Source organism: Excalfactoria chinensis, chromosome 6, assembly GCF_039878825.1.
Source record: "Excalfactoria chinensis isolate bCotChi1 chromosome 6, bCotChi1.hap2, whole genome shotgun sequence".
NCBI lineage: Eukaryota > Metazoa > Chordata > Aves > Galliformes > Phasianidae > Excalfactoria > Excalfactoria chinensis.
The window spans coordinates 28,574,457-28,591,833 of NC_092830.1; the positions used below are offsets into that span (position 1 = coordinate 28,574,457).

Consider the following 17,377-nt stretch of genomic DNA (forward strand, 5'->3'; position numbering starts at 1 on the left):
CGGCTTTTAATCGGTCCAAAGGCAAATCCCTCTTCTATGTTCTAAAACCACTTCCCAAAATGTAAAATTCTCAAACACCAGCCCTGGCTTTTTTCTTAAGGCCCCTTCATTTGTTAGTGCATCTCACGTATTAAATTCATATCAATAGAAAAACATGTTGGTATTTATATTCCTAGTTTTTCTTCTGGGTTGTGCCCCTTTGGTTTGCTGACTTTTCCCTCATATAGAGATGTAACTCTGCTGGCTGAGCAGAAGACCTTTGGAGGATTCCACACTCATGACACTGAAATCACTTCAACCAGTTCTTTTATAATAGTTACAGATGTTGGATCATGGCCTGATTCTGAGATTTTAGCACAGACGAAGCTGGGAATTGATGTAGTTTGTGCCAGCATGGCCAAGGGCACACAGTTTTGATTAGGTATAACTTGACCTTATCCCTATCCTGCTTGGTTCTAGAGGCATTTTTCACACTTAGATCCAGATGCAACTGCAAATTCCTTGGACATTGCAAGATTTTGATTCACATTAATGATTCAACAACAACAAAAAAAAATCTACTGGATATCTAGATCACTCTTAACAAGATACCATATCATATTAAAGGGGAACACCCTTGAAAGCTGCTTGACATGTCACAGTTTTTTTCCCTCAGAAAGACAGGTGTATTTTTCAGAGCTCTGCTTATCTGCTCATGAGCCACATGGAGAGAAATAAAACCCCCTGTACTGACTGCCAACTCAGAAGTGTTCAATCATTAACTCTATGGCAAGTTGGATGCAAAAGAGCATTGCATCATAGGGGCTATCCTATGGCCCATAAAGTTAATACTGAAGCCATGAAATTTAGATGTGAGTGCAGTTTTTCTCAAGGTTTAGGATCTGCCTTGATCTAATCTGCTAGAGCTCCCTCTCTACCATTAAAATAATTCAACCCTTACCATAATTCAAGACTGAAATTGCTAATGACATGCTGCAGATCTCCATTATAATCAGCTGTTATCTGATGCTTGAAGAATCCTCAATGCAAAAAAAAGGAGTCCTAAAGAGTTCAATGCGGAAAATGTCTGTCCAACAAAGGCAGCATACCATACAGTAAATCCTAGCAAACCAGATGTTTTGCGAGGCTGTACACTAAGCCTGGAGTAATATTCCTTATTCTTTAATGACATACACCAGATTTCCCCTGTGAAGTTACACTGAGCCAACAAGAGAATTTTCAGATTAAATTTCCAAAGCTTATTGGATCTGGAGGTCAATGGCAGTGATGAGCCCTGCTTTTTTCAGCTCTCAACATGCTTTTAATTTGTTCCAGAGCTTGCAGTGTTTCCACAGATGCCTAAAGCAGACCGCTCTAGAATGATTCTTCACCTGGATGATGGTGGCAAGTGGAAGATCTTCCCTGCCATGCATCTGTAGCAATAGGTCCTTTGCCCCTCTTCCCACTTTCCCACTCGTAATGTTGTAGTTCTTTACAAGCTGACAGCAAAGTTTTCTGATGCCTTTTTTTCCCTTTTGCTAACTTAAAAAGTAAAAAGCAGTGGAAAACATCAACATGAACAATCGTATGAGAAAAAGGCACAGGCTGGTACCAGAGATAGGCCTATGTCTAAGAATAGATGCATCACAACAGATGTCAGCTCTGTAACGGTGCTGCACAAAGCATCCAAGCAGCAGCCAGAGAACGATGATAATAAAAAGAGAGGAAGGGAGTTGTTTTTAGATAAGAATTGCATTAAATGAGGAACTGTGATTTAATTGAATGTATTTTTGAATACATGTAATTCGCTTATTGAATATATGTATTTGCTTATTGTACAATTTAATAAGTTAACAGTAACCTAGAGACTTAATAAATTGATCACTGCATAACATCAATCAAATTTCTCCATTTCCACAATTCCAGCAATTTATATTCATTATATTCCCCCATGTCCTCCCAGTAGTCTCCATTTAAGGAGATGCTAACTTATTTCTGTTGGAGCCTCTTTTCCTTCCAAAGAAAGAGGTGGCCAGCCGTATTCTAAAAAAGCAGACAGTTCCCAGCGCTTGGATCTCAATCATGGACATCCTACTGACCTTCTATCTAACCTTCAATGAGACACTTGGCCCTAATCATATCTCTCTCTTTGAAACAACAAGGAAAAAGAAGTCTCTCTTTTTCTATCCAAACACTGGAAGGTCTTTGGGACAGGATACATGCTTTACTACATTGACCCACTGGACAAGATGACCTTAGAAGTCTTTTCCAACCTCTATGATTCTGTATTCTTGCACATCACTTATATATATGTGACATGTCCCTTTCTTGCCCCTCTGCCTATTTCCATAATGCAAATCATTACTATTGATAGTTGTGTCATCACTGCTTTCATTCCATCTGCGTTGTTGACTTATAAGCTACCTTAATTAATAGAAGAAATTATTTTGATAGCTGTTTTCTCCTCTTCTAACAGACCTCCAAAACCAAGCCCATGTATTTCTCCCTGAGAGGATCCCTCCAGCCCTCCTTTGGCCTTCCCACCACCTGCAGAAGAATTACAGTGGTGTGAACTTGACCCAATGCTTTATGGAGTTTTAATTTTTTTTTTATTACACCCTCTGTAAAAGCGGTGAACACACACATTCTTCCAAACAGTTCTGGCCCTCGCTAGTTTGCCGGAGAGGAGGTTAATAACATACCTGGATAAAACAAATAGTTGGATGGATAGCACACATTGATTAATACCTGCTGCAGTGCCAGCAAAACCGAGGGAACGGCGCATCGTAATTCTGTTATAACTGAGGATATGCTGCCAGTGGAAGGGGAAAGGAGATTATCACACTGCTTTGTTTTCTAGATGTGACTAGCAGCCCAGAGTAATGTACAGATAGAGGGTCAATCTCTCCCCCTCCGCTTGACTCAGGGATGGTGAAAGATCTGGACCCAGCGCTGCAGAGCATTTGAAACTCAAGACGTGCTCTCCATTTCAATGTGCATTGCCAGTAAATCCCTCCTAGGCTGTGCCGAAGAGGGGACGGAGCAGGGGGATTAAAGGCGGGGTGATGAGTTTGAAGAACAGAAGGCGGTGCTTTGCATACGAACAGGAGAAAGGCGGCATTGCACCGTGCTGAGATGGCACAGGACCCTCCAGAATGCCCAGCAGGAGGGGAGAAGCTGCCCATGAGAGGCTGGATTTTCTTGCTTCCACTCGCACAGTCTGGGTGTCACTGCTAAACACCCTCGCTTTTTGTTTGGCAGTAAATAATTCATGTCCCCGTAGGCGGGATAGGTTTCAGGCAGAAAGGAAGGACTCCAGGGAGCAGCTCTTTAAATATGCATCGCCTCCTGTTTGCAGGCACAATGTGTGGGTGCAGCCGCACGCTCAAAATGCCTTGTGTTCACTGGCACCTCTAAATAAACCATAAAATTACCACCGCAGCTATTTATGGGGCAGAGGGGGAGGGAGGCTTCAAAAAGACAGACAGTCCTTTCCAATCGGGTCACCTGTTTTTTACACCAAAAGAATTGGCATCGCTGCGACACCGTTGTATCCCCAGTGGGGGAAAGAGTTACAGGTGTTTTAATTATACATTAGTACAGCATTAAGCTAGTTTTATTTGCTGAACGTTCTGTCAATTACTGTTGTTACTTGAGAGGCATGACTACTCCCAGGTTGATCGTGTATTTAACTAGCCAGTCAATGCTATTAATCACTAAGCATTTTCAGCCAAGGATATTAACATTGAAACCTATCCAAGAGGGCTTATAAATGGGTACTGGTTTTCTTCAGAGGGAAATGCTGCTTTCTAATGCAAGAAGGGTTCTCTCGAATCTTTTTTGCCTTTATTTTGTTTTAAATTGCAATCTAAATTCAAAAGGGAAATTAATAATTGTACTTAATGAAATAACTGCCATTCCAGAAAATTAGTAAGTATGTGATCACCTCATCATCACATGAATGAAGGGCAGGAGGCCTGTTGCTGTGATGCAGCTGCGGTAAAAACAATGAAGCATAACAGATATGAATTCCAAACAGGGACACCCTCCATTCTGGGTATGAAGAGAAAGGATGCAAGTGAGGTTGAAAGACTTCACTAAGCAGCTGGGGATTGGAAACAGGACTCTGCAGTCCTGTTCTTGATCACAGCAACCTTGGAAAAAGACACACCCCTGCCCATCACTTGTAGAATCACAGGGACATGCTACATGACCTGAAGCCTGAGGCTTTGACACGAGCACAGGGCAGGTCCCTATGCAGAATACAGCCTTGGGCTCCAAACCTCAGCTAATCCCTTTGCACAACTTAGCCATGGTCTCCAAACCTTAGCTAGCCCCTCTGCAGAACTTGGCCTTGACATTCAGTCTTTATACCACACTTCATCCCGCTCCTTCCCTTACGCCCCAGCAAACTGTTCTATGCTGCTTCAGCGGTTGTGCAACACACAGCCATGTGGGAAAGATGAGGAGAGTCCACCTAAATGTCTTGGCTTCTCGTAAACGCAAGAGCATTGTCATGCCCAACACACGCTGTTTGGTAACAAATGGTCCAGATACACACTTCGCATTCTGGATTGTGCTCACTTGACATACACAATGTATTTATCTATCTCCACATTGTGAATAATCAACTAAAAACTCACTTTCATTAGCTTCATCTCCCCATTGTTGGCTCACATCCTGCCGTTTTCATACTGCATCTGCAAAAGTAATAAACTAATTATAGAAGCCATCTGGAACAAAAACAGAGTACAATAATTTTTATTTTTTTTTAAAGCCCTTGCTAAATAAATGGTACCGTAATAGATGGGGTGTCAGAAAAACAATGATCATAACAAACTCAGCGCCATTAAGGAGGAATGCAAGGAGATTTACATCAAGAAACTCATGATTGCTCATTAGTAGAGACACAGCAGGAGCATTACAATCCATTGAGGACATAGTTTACATGCTGAACTGGAAGTCATACCTGAGACCAAATGCCACTACATGGATATCACAAGTGGAAAAAGAGAGGAGGAGCAATTGTTGCTTCATCCATGTGTTCTGCATTCATGACTAAGGGAAAGACCTCTGGAGAGCAGGGGGTGAATCATTCAACACCAGTCACTTCTTTGTCACCTTCCATTCATGGTGATACTACTGTCTATGGGAGACACATGATGTCAATGAGCTAATAGAGTGAACTCCTACTGGGCTCTCCATCCCCCAGGAAAGCACAAAGCACAGTAATACTCAAAACAAAACACATAAAAATGTCATTTTTACACTATTGGGAGATGGTCCTCTCTTTTTTTCAAGACATATCCCTGTCTCCTGGACATCTACAGATGAATGACAGAGATCTGTCCAGTAGGAAAACATCTCATCTTTGCTATCGGTTGTACTCTCTTCTACACTGACACCCTCTGCCCCTAGGAACTTTGTGGTGATGCAGAAAAAGCTCATTGCTTCAGTGCTGGCTGCTTCTCAGCCATGAACTTCTTCAACCACTTCAGCTCTGTGCATCCCAGTGAGCATCTCCCATGACATGGCCCACATCCAGCAGCTGCTAGTTCCAGGTTCTAGAGACAGTAAGTCTTTGTATACATGGGTGGTTCATCTGTGCATGAGCAAAGTGTCCCAGCAACCTCCACCATGGAAAGGTACCACACAGGAGCAGTTTTAGCAGCACAGGCAAAGTCAGAGCTATGTTCTCCTTGACATGAGGAGAGAGCAGCTAAGCCGGCCAGTCCCCTCAGAAGGAGGCTGAAATGTACAATATTACTAAATGCTTAACGTTTCAGAACCAGGTAAAGGCTTCTTTTATCTCCCTAGCCTTGTACTAAGCAATAAGCTGGAGGTCAGCTTGTGGTAAGGTGGCATTTTGTATGTGATACTACTATTGTTTACTAATCAGAGGTGACTGCTTTGACTTAGAAGACCCGGGCTGCTTAGTGCGTGGCTCCTACGAGCACTGCTTTGAGGACAACTTGTCTCAGTGTTTTCAGAGGAGGGTAAGGATGCGATGTCAAAGCATTTTGTGCTTGACACATGCACACAAATTCAAAAATGTGGCACAGACATTCACAGCTTCCAATGGCAGTAATGGTTAACAGCATATTCACGTGTTCATTCCAATAATTCAGTGATAAATAGCTCTAGTACAATAAAAAAAGTTGTACCTCTGAAGGGAAGGACAGCTTCATAAAATTTCCTTATCTGCATTCTAGCTAATTACCTTTGGCCTGAACTTACTTGGAGGAAGGTCTGGGATGCTGTTGGTTACCCAGCTGCTGAATCAACGTCATCCTGTCTTAAAGTATTCCAACACACATCATTAATTCTGATTAAGAAGCATCACTCAGTTGTGATTCTTATTAGAACTCTATTAGTGTCTCTGCTAATAGATGCCATCTCCGTTATTATCATAATTATTACTATTTATCACTTACATTACTGTGGCAGTGCCTTGAGGACTCATTCATAAGACAAGCTCTTATTGGATCTTTTGCAAACAAGGATTCAAAAAAAAATTCTTGCCTTCAGCACTTCTATTTGGTAAAACAACAAATAAAGGATGGAGGAGTGTAACGAGACAAAGGGACCATCTGGGTTAGCACTACACATTGCACTCAGCACCTCCAGAGCGTAAATTTAGCCTCAATTCCACCAAAGGAGACCAAAGAATGATAGTCAAACTTCAGCACTTACATCCAGATGTCAACACTGTCTGTCTTCAGATGCACAGATTACCGCCTATGGGCCTCAGAGTAAAGATACAGTTTCCAGCAGATGTGAGTATGGGCAATCAGAAACATGAACTAAGCTGCCACCCACCAGACAAGCGTGCATCCAAGTAAGCTGTAGCTCTTACTTATCTGGGGTGTGCAGGATGCACTCAGGCAAGGCCTACTATGATGAAACTTGTTTATAGCAGTTTTAAGATAGGTAGCCTGTTGCTTATTTGGAAGACTAACTATAGAAATCCAATTTCAAAACACTGCATCCTGAGAGCCCAACACACACTGAAGCAAACTCCAAGTTTCATGTCCTAGCTGCAGTTGCCATGCTCCCCCATTACCCTGTGAAAAGCAAAATAAGAGCTGGTCACAAAGTCCTGCATGTGAAACAGCTACAGAACAGGGCAGGGTGAGCTGAGGGAATTAGGTATATTTTCAAAGAACAAATAGAGCAAGGAGTTCAAGAAAAGTTTTATGAAGTAGACCAGATTCTACTCTCTGTATCTCCTCTGATCCTCCCAACAATCTGGAGTCAATCATTTGGCTCTGTGCGGCCTTGAAATATTAAGGAGAACATAGGCACTGGTTTGAGATATTTGAGATGCTTTGTAATCCCGAGACAGAAGGTATCAAAGAACTGCAGCATACTTATTGTTAAAAGTGTTTTCATTGAGGATTATAGCACAGTTGCAAAGAGATCTTGCATTCCTGCATCCCCGTAGCCCTGGGCTGTCTTCTTTCCACAAATTCTTTTGCAACTGAACTTGGAAGATTAATATTTTAAGAGCAGCTAAAGCTGCTAATTGAACAGGGAAACAGATATGTCAACCTTTGTTTTCCACAGGACTCACTTCAGAAGCATGAATGATAAATGCTCCCCAAGAGACATTATGATAATCGTAACACCAAATAAATTTTTCAGACAATGAAGTTCACGGCCATTAACTTTCAGTGAGATGCAAAAAACACACTTGGTGCAAAGCTACTTCCCAAACAAATGAATATGTATTTTGCCCCACTGTAATGAACTGATACAGCTGAGATGAAAAGGACCGTGACCAGGTGAAGGCAACAGGGATGAAGCTCAAAGCAAGGAGAGATACTCAATTAGCAGTCACTTTTGTCCTGTGCCCTTACTGTGGAACTCCACAACAAATGCCTTGATAAGACCACAGAGCTGATGGTTCCCACAGCAGCTTTTGGCAGTGAAAAAGGAGACTGGTCCTGCTATCAAATAATAGCAGGTGTTTGCTGATGTGAGACAGAGAGCTTTAATTCCCAGCTTAAAATGACCCACTGGAGCTGAGAAGAACAGCAGAAAATATCAGGCTTTGTTGTGTCATTAGGTACCAATGGTATAAGGTCACTTCTGTCCAAACACACTCCTCCTCAACCCTATGATTGAATTAATACTTTGAGAAATGGAACCGTTTGTTCTCTGGGTTGCGTTTTGCCACCAAGAATATTATTCTCAGCCACACGTCACATCCTCGTGCTATGCACGCAAGAACTTGGACATTGTCAGGTCGTTGGCTGCACAGCAGAGATCCCAGTCCTGTTCTTTAGTGCAAGAAATCCTTGACCCGAGCCTTGAAAATGAATTGTTTTGGAGAAGATGCTTCCCGCTCCTTGGCTCCTGTTGCTTTTGCTCATAACAGATAAATAAATAAATGTTTTCCTTGGAAGGAAGAAATGCAGAAAACTTTTTTTCCCCTGATTTCTGATGAAGGGTATTTTCTTCAGAAATGACTTGCAGGCAATTTTTGTATCAGCCCTACTCACAGACTCTGCAGCGAGAGGCACAGAGCTGCTTTCCCAATTACACTGTATTTCTTTGTAGATTCAGCTAAAGGAAAACACGTTAAATAAATTATTTGCTCCCAATTATTCACTCAGCTCTAAAAACAAATACGCATGCACGTTTTTACATAGAGACACAGCAGACAGACCAAAATATTTGCTATTTTAAGAGCTTAATGGGAAATAACACAGACAAATGCCTCTTCTGATCACAAGCAGCTACGTCACCACTCCCTGTGCATATCACTGAGGGCAGAGAGCTGCTCCCCTACAGCAGGTAGCAATGTGACCGAAAGGAATGCATTAAGAGAAAATTACAAGCCTATAAATATTACACCATAACTTTTTTATTTATTTCAAAGATAAAAACGGAGGCACACGGCCACTATTCTGTGTGCTTGTATGTTATCCTATATATCTGTGCCTTCCAAACTGGATCTATTGGAGGGATGAGGTTCTGATGATGCTTCCCAAAAGCTGTGTGATCCTCTGCTCACATCATCACCCAAACAGCACAGATGAGACAGAACAATACAAGAGAAATGAGCGTACAAGAGAGCATTAGCAAATACTTGAAGCTATGCACAAACGCATTTGCTGTTCCACTGTTTCAAAACAAGCCCTGCTGTCTCTCTCTTTTTCTTACATTTTTCAGATATATTAAAAAACATGATCGTCCCATCTGCTACATGCAAAATGACATTGTCAGGAAGCTAGATATTAATGGTCAGGAGTAGTCTTTCCTTACATGCTCCTTAGTGGCCCCTTTCTCCTTCTGCATCATTAGCCCAGGGAATACACTGCCAGGCTGAAAATAAGGCAGCATGCTTTACACCCACTCTTAGGGCAGGTCAACCCAAAAGGTACAGTACTGCACCTGTAAACAAGTGTCCTGGGCAAAGATGCACTGGTGCACTCAACCTGAGGCTTCTCAACCTCTTTCCAATTAGTGAAGAAAGCTGCCTCATGTCACTACGCTGTTTGCTGGCACAGCAAAAGCTGAAAAGGTGACAGGAGAGCCTCTCCTGGCTTTTAGCACATCCAATATTTGTGAAATCCAATAGGTGAAAGGAACCGGGAAACAGACAATTATATGATGACCTCTTTAAGAGGCTCCTCTGTGCTAAAAATTCAGGTAGGAAGATGCCAAGGCTTCTTCCCATGCAATCTCCTCCTCACTATCATTGCTGCAATATAAATACAGCAACAAATAACACTCTGAAAGACAAAAGAAAAATAAACGCATAATCTCTCTGGCTCTCAGCCATCACTATCACTAAATCTATAGAGAACTGTGGGTATGAGCCCAGCAGATCAGAAGGCTGTTCTGACCAGGTTGCTCCTCTCGGGCTCCCACCATGGAAGGACAGCACCTGTCTTGCAATGGTGGCCAGCTGAGCTGTGAGCAGTGATCTCACTGGGTACAGCACAGCCCTAGTGAGCTCTGCTCAGGTAAACAGAGTATTCACAATGGTGATTAAGTTGGAAGAACATCAGTTTGAAAAGGACTTGGTATAAGACTGTGTATCAGTCAGGAATTAGAGCTGGGTACCCAAAGGAATGGCATTTGCATCTTATCCTGGCACTTTTCCATCAGCCAGAAACATCATACATGTAGGGAATTTGTGTGTCCGCGTGCACACAGATACATATGTGCATGTGTGTACATGGGTGTGCATATACATTGAACCTTCCACTTCTCAGAAGAAACAACCTCTAAAAGAAGGCCTTGGAAAAAATGAGTCTTAAAAATGAAGAACCACACAGAAGTCAATTGAGTTGGACACAAGGTTGAGAAAAGATCCCATACCTCTGGAATTCAGCAGTCCTGTGCCAGCAGTTTCTTCACTCATTTACTGCAGAACTCTCTCAGAATCAGTCTGCACAAGAAGACATGATGCATTTCAGTAAATCTGCTACATAAGAAAGAAGAATAATCAAAATAAAGCTAGTGAAAGGAGAAATAATTCTTCTGTACTAGACACAGAGAAGAGCAGCATTTACAGGAACAAAACTCATCAGATCAAAAGCAAGTTTTTACTCTATAAACCATCAAGAATTTTTCTGGAGGGGGAGATCACGAAACGATGAATTGTGTGACAGCTGGGGGCAAAGCCTTCACTGCTGATAAGATACTGCCTGAGAAGTGACTGCCAGGGAAGGTTAACTTAAGCAACTGCACTACCACCTTTAGGATATATAGCCAGGTTACAGTTCGAGTGCTGCGATACAATAATAGTGCAGGAATAGCAAAAATACGAGCAATTCCATGAAGATCAATGGCTTTTTCACTTCTTTTTGGAAAATTCATGATACAGAAACATACTGCTATGTAAATGCATGTTAGCCAAGCCCCATATACATGCCTGGCACTAGGAACACACAAACAGACAGTCCCCATCACTCAGATGATCCACAGTGAATCACTGGAGTGCAATAAATTAATCATATGCATGAACCCTCCATGGCAAATGATCCCTCCTAATTATTCTTCCCGAAGAAACTTCAAGAACGGAAACCTAATCATAAGCAAAGAAAATCCACCCAACAATTCCTGCTACCTCAGACATAAAATTTTCAATCTGTGGTTATACTATAGAAAACACCTTGTTACGTTCATTAGCAGGTTTTGCAGCTGATCCGCTGCCTTGGCAATGCACATAAATGATGGCATAGAGGTAAGGCACACAAAGGATGAGATGCAGCAGCAAACCCTACTCTGAGAGTAACTACCACTATCATTCCACAGTGCCTTTTACCCAGCCCTTAGAAATGTGACCTGTTCAGAGCCCCTGCCAGGTCGGCACTTTCAAAGAAAACCTCTGCTGGCTTTGCTCACTTTTCAATCTGAGCTGGAGCAATTTCGCTCTGCCACCCACCGAGCAATCATTTCGGCAGGAGCAGTGTAGTTTGACCCCATTTAACGTCTGCAGACCAGACCCTTGTGCTCATGCTTCTGCTGAGCCCAGGTCAAGTAGAATCCAAGAGCACTTTGTGCTGTGGCTGGGCTCAGCTCATCCCACCCACACTGTGGGGCCACCCCACGGCCAAGCATCCCCATTCAGGGTGGGATGCAGTAACTCTGCTGCCAGAGCTGAAAACAAGAGGAAGCTTCTGCTCACCCGAGGCATGAGAAAGCTGTAAAACAGCACGCTATGTGTGGGAGGGAAATGGAGCCTGACTGGTTTGGGCCATGAAAGCACCAAGCATAACCCATTAACAGATTTCGTTATTACATTGCACTGTGGCAGCGTGAGGCTACTGCAGGGTGGGATGCTCAGGGCCAACCACAGGACTGAAGGGCAGGAGAATGAGATCTGCTCCCCTGCACCTGTGTGTATGACACATGTAGGGGCTCTCAGGGTGCAGTCTGCTCAATCTTTCACTTCTCCCTCCTCTCAGAAATAGAAAACAGAACAAGAAGGGGAAGTTCATTTGTCCAGCAGGCCTTTTTAAACAGAAGAGGTAATTACCTGAGTACATCCATTATATGCAGAGCTGCTCCAATCATCACCAAGCATGATTGTCAAAGTACAGTTAATCAGGAAAGAAAAAAACCCAAAAGCTGTTTGACTAATGCAAAGGCACGGACCAAAAATTCCTCTTGTCAACCCCACATGGCTGGAGGCAAAGGCAGGGCTCCCCCTGCAATTCGAGACCTTGGTTTTCAGCTCCCCGTGTCAAAAATCCTTAGCACTGTATTTTTTTAGAACTAGTCTGCTATGGAGAGTTACTAAACATACATCAGCAGCCCAACAGAGCACTAACAGGAGTACACGGCAATCAACTAAATGGACCGAGCGAGAGCTGGGAAGGAGACAGTGTGGGAGAACGTTAAGTGAATTGGTGTGTTTGTAAAAAATGACAAACTAATGGTCCAACAGACTCAAGGTCCCAGGGAAAAACAGTAAAGCAGTTCAGGCTCCAGGAGGGCTTTTTAAGGTGTCCTGGGGCCACAGAGCTTGTGGAATCACCAAGGCACAAACCCCATTTTTCCTCCTCTGTTCTATGGAAACATAAGTCTAAGCACAAGCATTTCTCATGTCTGGATATCACAGTTTGTTTCTGTCTTCACAGCTGCCTCCAAAGGAAGAAGATGCACCAGTGGGAAGTGAGATCTCAGGTCAGGGTTGCTAATGTGGGAGCCCCAGCCCCTTCCCTTGGCCCCTCCTGGCAATACAGGAGCAGGGGTCCTCCACTCCCCTTCTCCCCCCAGGCCCCAAATGCTAACAGCTGTGCCCCCAGCACAGACACGTAGGCAACAGTAGCAGAGCAAGGTCACCATGGCATGTTCTCTAACCCACATCAAAAAAGCCAACATGCAAAGGAATGGAATTACAGAAGACTGGAGTAGGCAAAGAGGCAAACATCCCATTTCCACAGCCCCACCACCAGATACTCCCATGGAGCTCAAAATCAATTTGTTCTGACTTCCACAACTGTGGAAGGAGAATCAGGAATCTTGTATATATATATTACAGACCTGAAAGGGAAGAAATCATACAGTTAACAAAGCAAGGACACATTCTTTTTTTCCTTTTTCAAACCTAGAGCTATAAAAACAAGAAAAAAGAAACCTCACCTTAACCAGTACACAGAAAGGACTGACATCATTTCTACTTCCATTGTTACTAAGCACTCCCACCTGCCTTTCTCCTCACACCAGATTTCACTCTCACTAATGAGTTTCCAATCACACACACCTGTTCTAGAGCTAAGGTAACTTTGTGCTCGGTGTAGGTCAAGACAAGCTTTGCGTGGGTAAATGTGGTATACGCTTCTAGATGGGAAAGGTGCTTAATTTTAAGATATTCATCTGCAAGAACCCCAAAGCTGTCTGTGCAAAGGTGGAGTCTCCCAAAAGCTTCAGTATTAGAAACTCACTGACTTCAGTATTAGAAACCTGGAAATTCCACCAGTTTCCACATAATACAACTGTTTGTGCAAGCCCTACCAACCCATGCAAACCTGAACAAAATGAACTCCAGAACTCTTCCCCACGTCATGCTTTGTGTCTGGTCTGATTGCAAGAGGGGCTCGTTCCCAAGGCTGTGCCTGATGAATGTCATAACCTGGCCCTACAGTTAACTTTTCATCCAAATGAGAATAAATGGACTTCACAAGTCTGTGTGCACATGTGTTAGCACATGCCTGTGGCAGATCCAATTAGCAACTGAAGCAGATACATTTCTGGTAGTCTCTCACTCAGACAAATTCTCTCCCTTTATCATACGTATGCTAACAAAACATATCACAGCATCCCATTCTCCCTTGGATTTTCTGAAAGTGAGAGCTGTAGTGTAATTTAATGTCCCCATTTACCACATTTTTATTGAATGCAGAAATCAATAACAAACTGCTGGTCAATAAAGTGCTGTTTACTGAAGGCAAAATCTTCTTGCAGGTGCTAGAAAGGAAAAAAATAGAGGAATAATTAATAAGTGTTTGACAGTGGCCACCGAGCTGTAACTAATTAGGGGAATGTATCATCTGCTAGGAGAAAATTTTCATTTCACAGCTGCCTGGAAGACCTGGGGACATTTTTCTGGCTGCCTGCAGGAGCAGGACATAGGTACTTACCTTCTCCAATGGATGTTTTAGCCAAGCAAGGAAAACCCCTTTTTTCATCTCTTTGAAACTGGTTGTTGCTTGCACAGAATCATGTTCTCCAGCAAGTCAAAACACCATTGTTGCATTCCTACAAAGTAAACTGAGACCTCAATGCCCTCATTATTATGCAGCTGCACCTATTGCCTCATCAGTGTTTATGTCGTGATGCCTCCATGACACAAAGCTGGAGGGGACCTGGTCACCCCAGAGCAGTTGGCTTCAGCTCGTGGGAATAAAGCAAAAGGGCAGGGAAAAGCATGACAGCTGGCACACTGTAAAATGAAAGTGCCCATAAAAACCAAGCCCTTACACCAATGGGAGCTATTGGTAATAGGTGAACGGTTGAACTGAAAGATCTTTTAGATTTTTTTTCAACCTTGGTGATTCTATGATTCTATGGTTCTATGGTGGAATAAACACACTAACTAAAATGCACTGATTAGTAATGCTATCTATGTGAACCTCCTCTACTGCTTCTAGTTTCCAAACCCTGCAGCAAAACACTCTTTTGCTCTGAATGCTTCCTCCTTCAGTGCTGTTATACTTCAGTTGGAGTGATCACTTTATATTATCCCACTGTTGTGACCCACAGGTGCCACAGCTATTCGATTATGCTGCCTCATCCATGAAGACACGAATATAGGTAGTATCTATACATCCTCCCTGATTAACTGCTAACCAGTACAAGATCACCCTGAGGGAAGAAGCATTTCAAATGCCCAAGAAATAAAAATTAGAGGGGAAAGAAGACAAAGCCACAAAGAAACAAGGTGTTTGCCTGTATGGAATGCACGTCTGAGAAATAACAGCCTTCAAGTTGACACTACTGCTGCTGCTTTTACAGAAGTGAGTGTGAACAAAGAACAGAGCTGTTCAGGTAAGAGAAATAATTAAGCCTGTAATCAGTGATATGTCTCCAGATGGAGACTCATTAGCTTTTCAGGCAACGCGCATTAAAATTCTGACAAGTTCATAGCAAAGTCCAACCAATTCAAACACCTCCCCAGCATGTCTCTGGCCTGTAAGGTTTCCTTTTAACCCTCATTGTTGTAACGTGTTAGTTAAAGGTAATGAGGGGAGTGCTCCAGCGTTGAACCCAATCCATACACCGTCTGATGTGAAGGCATTAGGATGTAAACAGGCTGACATTTCGTATATTTAGAGTTTAATCTATATGTAAATTTCCCAAGCGTACTTAAATAAAATATAATTCACAAAAATTTACGTTTACAACATAGAGTGTGATTCTTCACGTCTTTAACTAATGCTCTCAGATCTGTGCTGTTGTATTTTCTAACACAGAGCCAATAGATCGTCTGAACAGGAGCAGGGCTGAACGTTTCCTTTTGTAATAATGAGAGACCTGAGAGGTTTTGATACACGACTAACAGGCAGTGGTAAGGGCACATAGACCTCTGCTAAGATTCCTGTTAATTAGGCATCTGTGAACTTAACGCCAAATGAACTCTAAAGGAACCAGTGCCCATCCAACAGCATTCCCAAAGACATTCAGACCCTACATGAGACCTTCAGTAGAACAGGGAAGCTGACTGTAAAAAAAAAACAAAACAGCCAAAGCTGTTTGTATCACAGACATCATTTCAAGGTCAGAAAATGGCTTTAAGCAAAGACATAGGTCTTTAAAGAAAGACAGAGGTCACTACCACCTCTGCTTCCTCCTGCACAGAAATCAGTAACTCTCTGAGGCAGCCAGCTCTGATTGAAAGTCTTCAAGCAATGGGGATTCATCATTCCATTAACTCTCACTATTTCTCATTTCCATGGCAGCGAAATGGTAGTTTTCATGCAAGCTGAGAAACATGTTGAAAAGAAACGCTCACACGTATAGAAAGAATGAATCACAAATGCTCCTACTTAATATCCATTTACATTTTTCACACTAACATGCAGGTTATAAACAAGAGTCCTAACAATTCTGAGACTTTATCTAGATGCAAAACTGTTCTTTTTAATATTAAAGCTTGTATAATGTATGAAATTCCAAACCAGGTATTTTCGCATACAGCCAAACCGTTCACATTCTGATGGCTTAATTGTCTAGTTCGGTAGGAGCCACATTTGTTAGCCGTATTTAATTCTCAGACTATTTTATTCTTATGTTTGCATGAAGACAGAAGAAGAAAAAGAAAAAAAAAGGACAATGTGCACTTTGATGGATTTGTTAAAAATAAAAAAGGAATATTTATATTCCACATACAGCTACTAATACTGCATTGGGAAGATTCAAACGTAACTTCAAGGCAGAATACATGAAGAGTACATGTAGTTAAGACCAAACCTGTTGCAAGAACAATCAATAAAAGTATTCATTAAAAACCTTTGCCGTTCAAAGTTAATGGCTCTCTTAGAAGGCTCTCAAACACCTTAAGGGGAAAACAATATGCACTGAAGACATTTAATTAACCTTAACTCTGACCCCCATAGCAATAGCATACACGTATCTTGCAATCATTATTTCTTTCCTACCTGCTACATACCTCTGGGAGCATACTTTCTCATCACAAGGATCTTTCTGTGCTTCTCTAAATTTCTCCAAGAGAAGCATAAGGGACACTTTATGAAATCACATAAGGAAGCAGAGGCAACGGGATAAGATTAAAGATAAACATAGATGGAGATCATCTCGTTTGCTGGGGTGGGAAAATCATCAAGATGGCTGCCAGACCACCTTCTAGCCTTGATTCCCCGCTTTCAATAAATAACAACCTGGACTTTCCCACAGGCGCTAAAGAAAAGCTCTATGGAGGTAAGATGAAGGAAGGGAGGAAGCAACTGGCTCAGGTTCCTTCTGGGAAAACTTTCCAGATTTATGCTAAAACTCTTTGTAATCTCTCCCCCACTGACACAGTATCTGGTGAGAACCTTAGACTGAGGGCTGTTAGAGATTTATTCACTAAAAGCTTTTCAAGTCGCTCTCCAAATGCACAGCAAATTCACACATGAGTGTCAAGAACTCCTGAGAAAGTACCACTTAGAAAAAAAGCAAAGGCTGAAGATTTTAAGAGGTGGATGAGAAATGGCTCCTTTATACTCAGAACATCTTAATGTTCATAGGAGTCTACAAGGACAGCCAGGTTTAATGGAAAGGGAGAGGAACCCCATACTCCAGAGAAACTTCTGCTATGGAAGGGACTGTATCAAAAGTGTCATTTCCTTGCCCTGCCTTAGGAAGGAAGCCAAAGAGTTCTTAAGAAGACAGATCTGCCAGACACAGGCTGACAGGCACTAAGGCTACAGCTGCACCA

The 17,377-nt window shown here is 42.4% G+C and overlaps 1 long non-coding RNA gene across 2 annotated transcripts; it reads right to left on the bottom strand.

Moving 5' to 3' along the window:
• Positions 1–6,572: 6,572 nt before the first annotated feature.
• Positions 6,573–13,140, bottom strand: LOC140254289 (uncharacterized). Of its 2 annotated transcripts, none has more exons than XR_011904132.1 (3): positions 13,084–13,139; positions 10,312–10,381; positions 6,573–7,043 (listed from the first exon to the last, which is right to left on the bottom strand). It is a non-coding gene; the product is annotated as an uncharacterized lncRNA (long non-coding RNA). The 2 variants fall into 2 exon arrangements; XR_011904131.1 differs by lacking the exon at positions 6,573–7,043 and adding an exon at positions 7,398–8,547 and having other exon boundaries at positions 13,084–13,140.
• Positions 13,141–17,377: the final 4,237 nt, after the last annotated feature.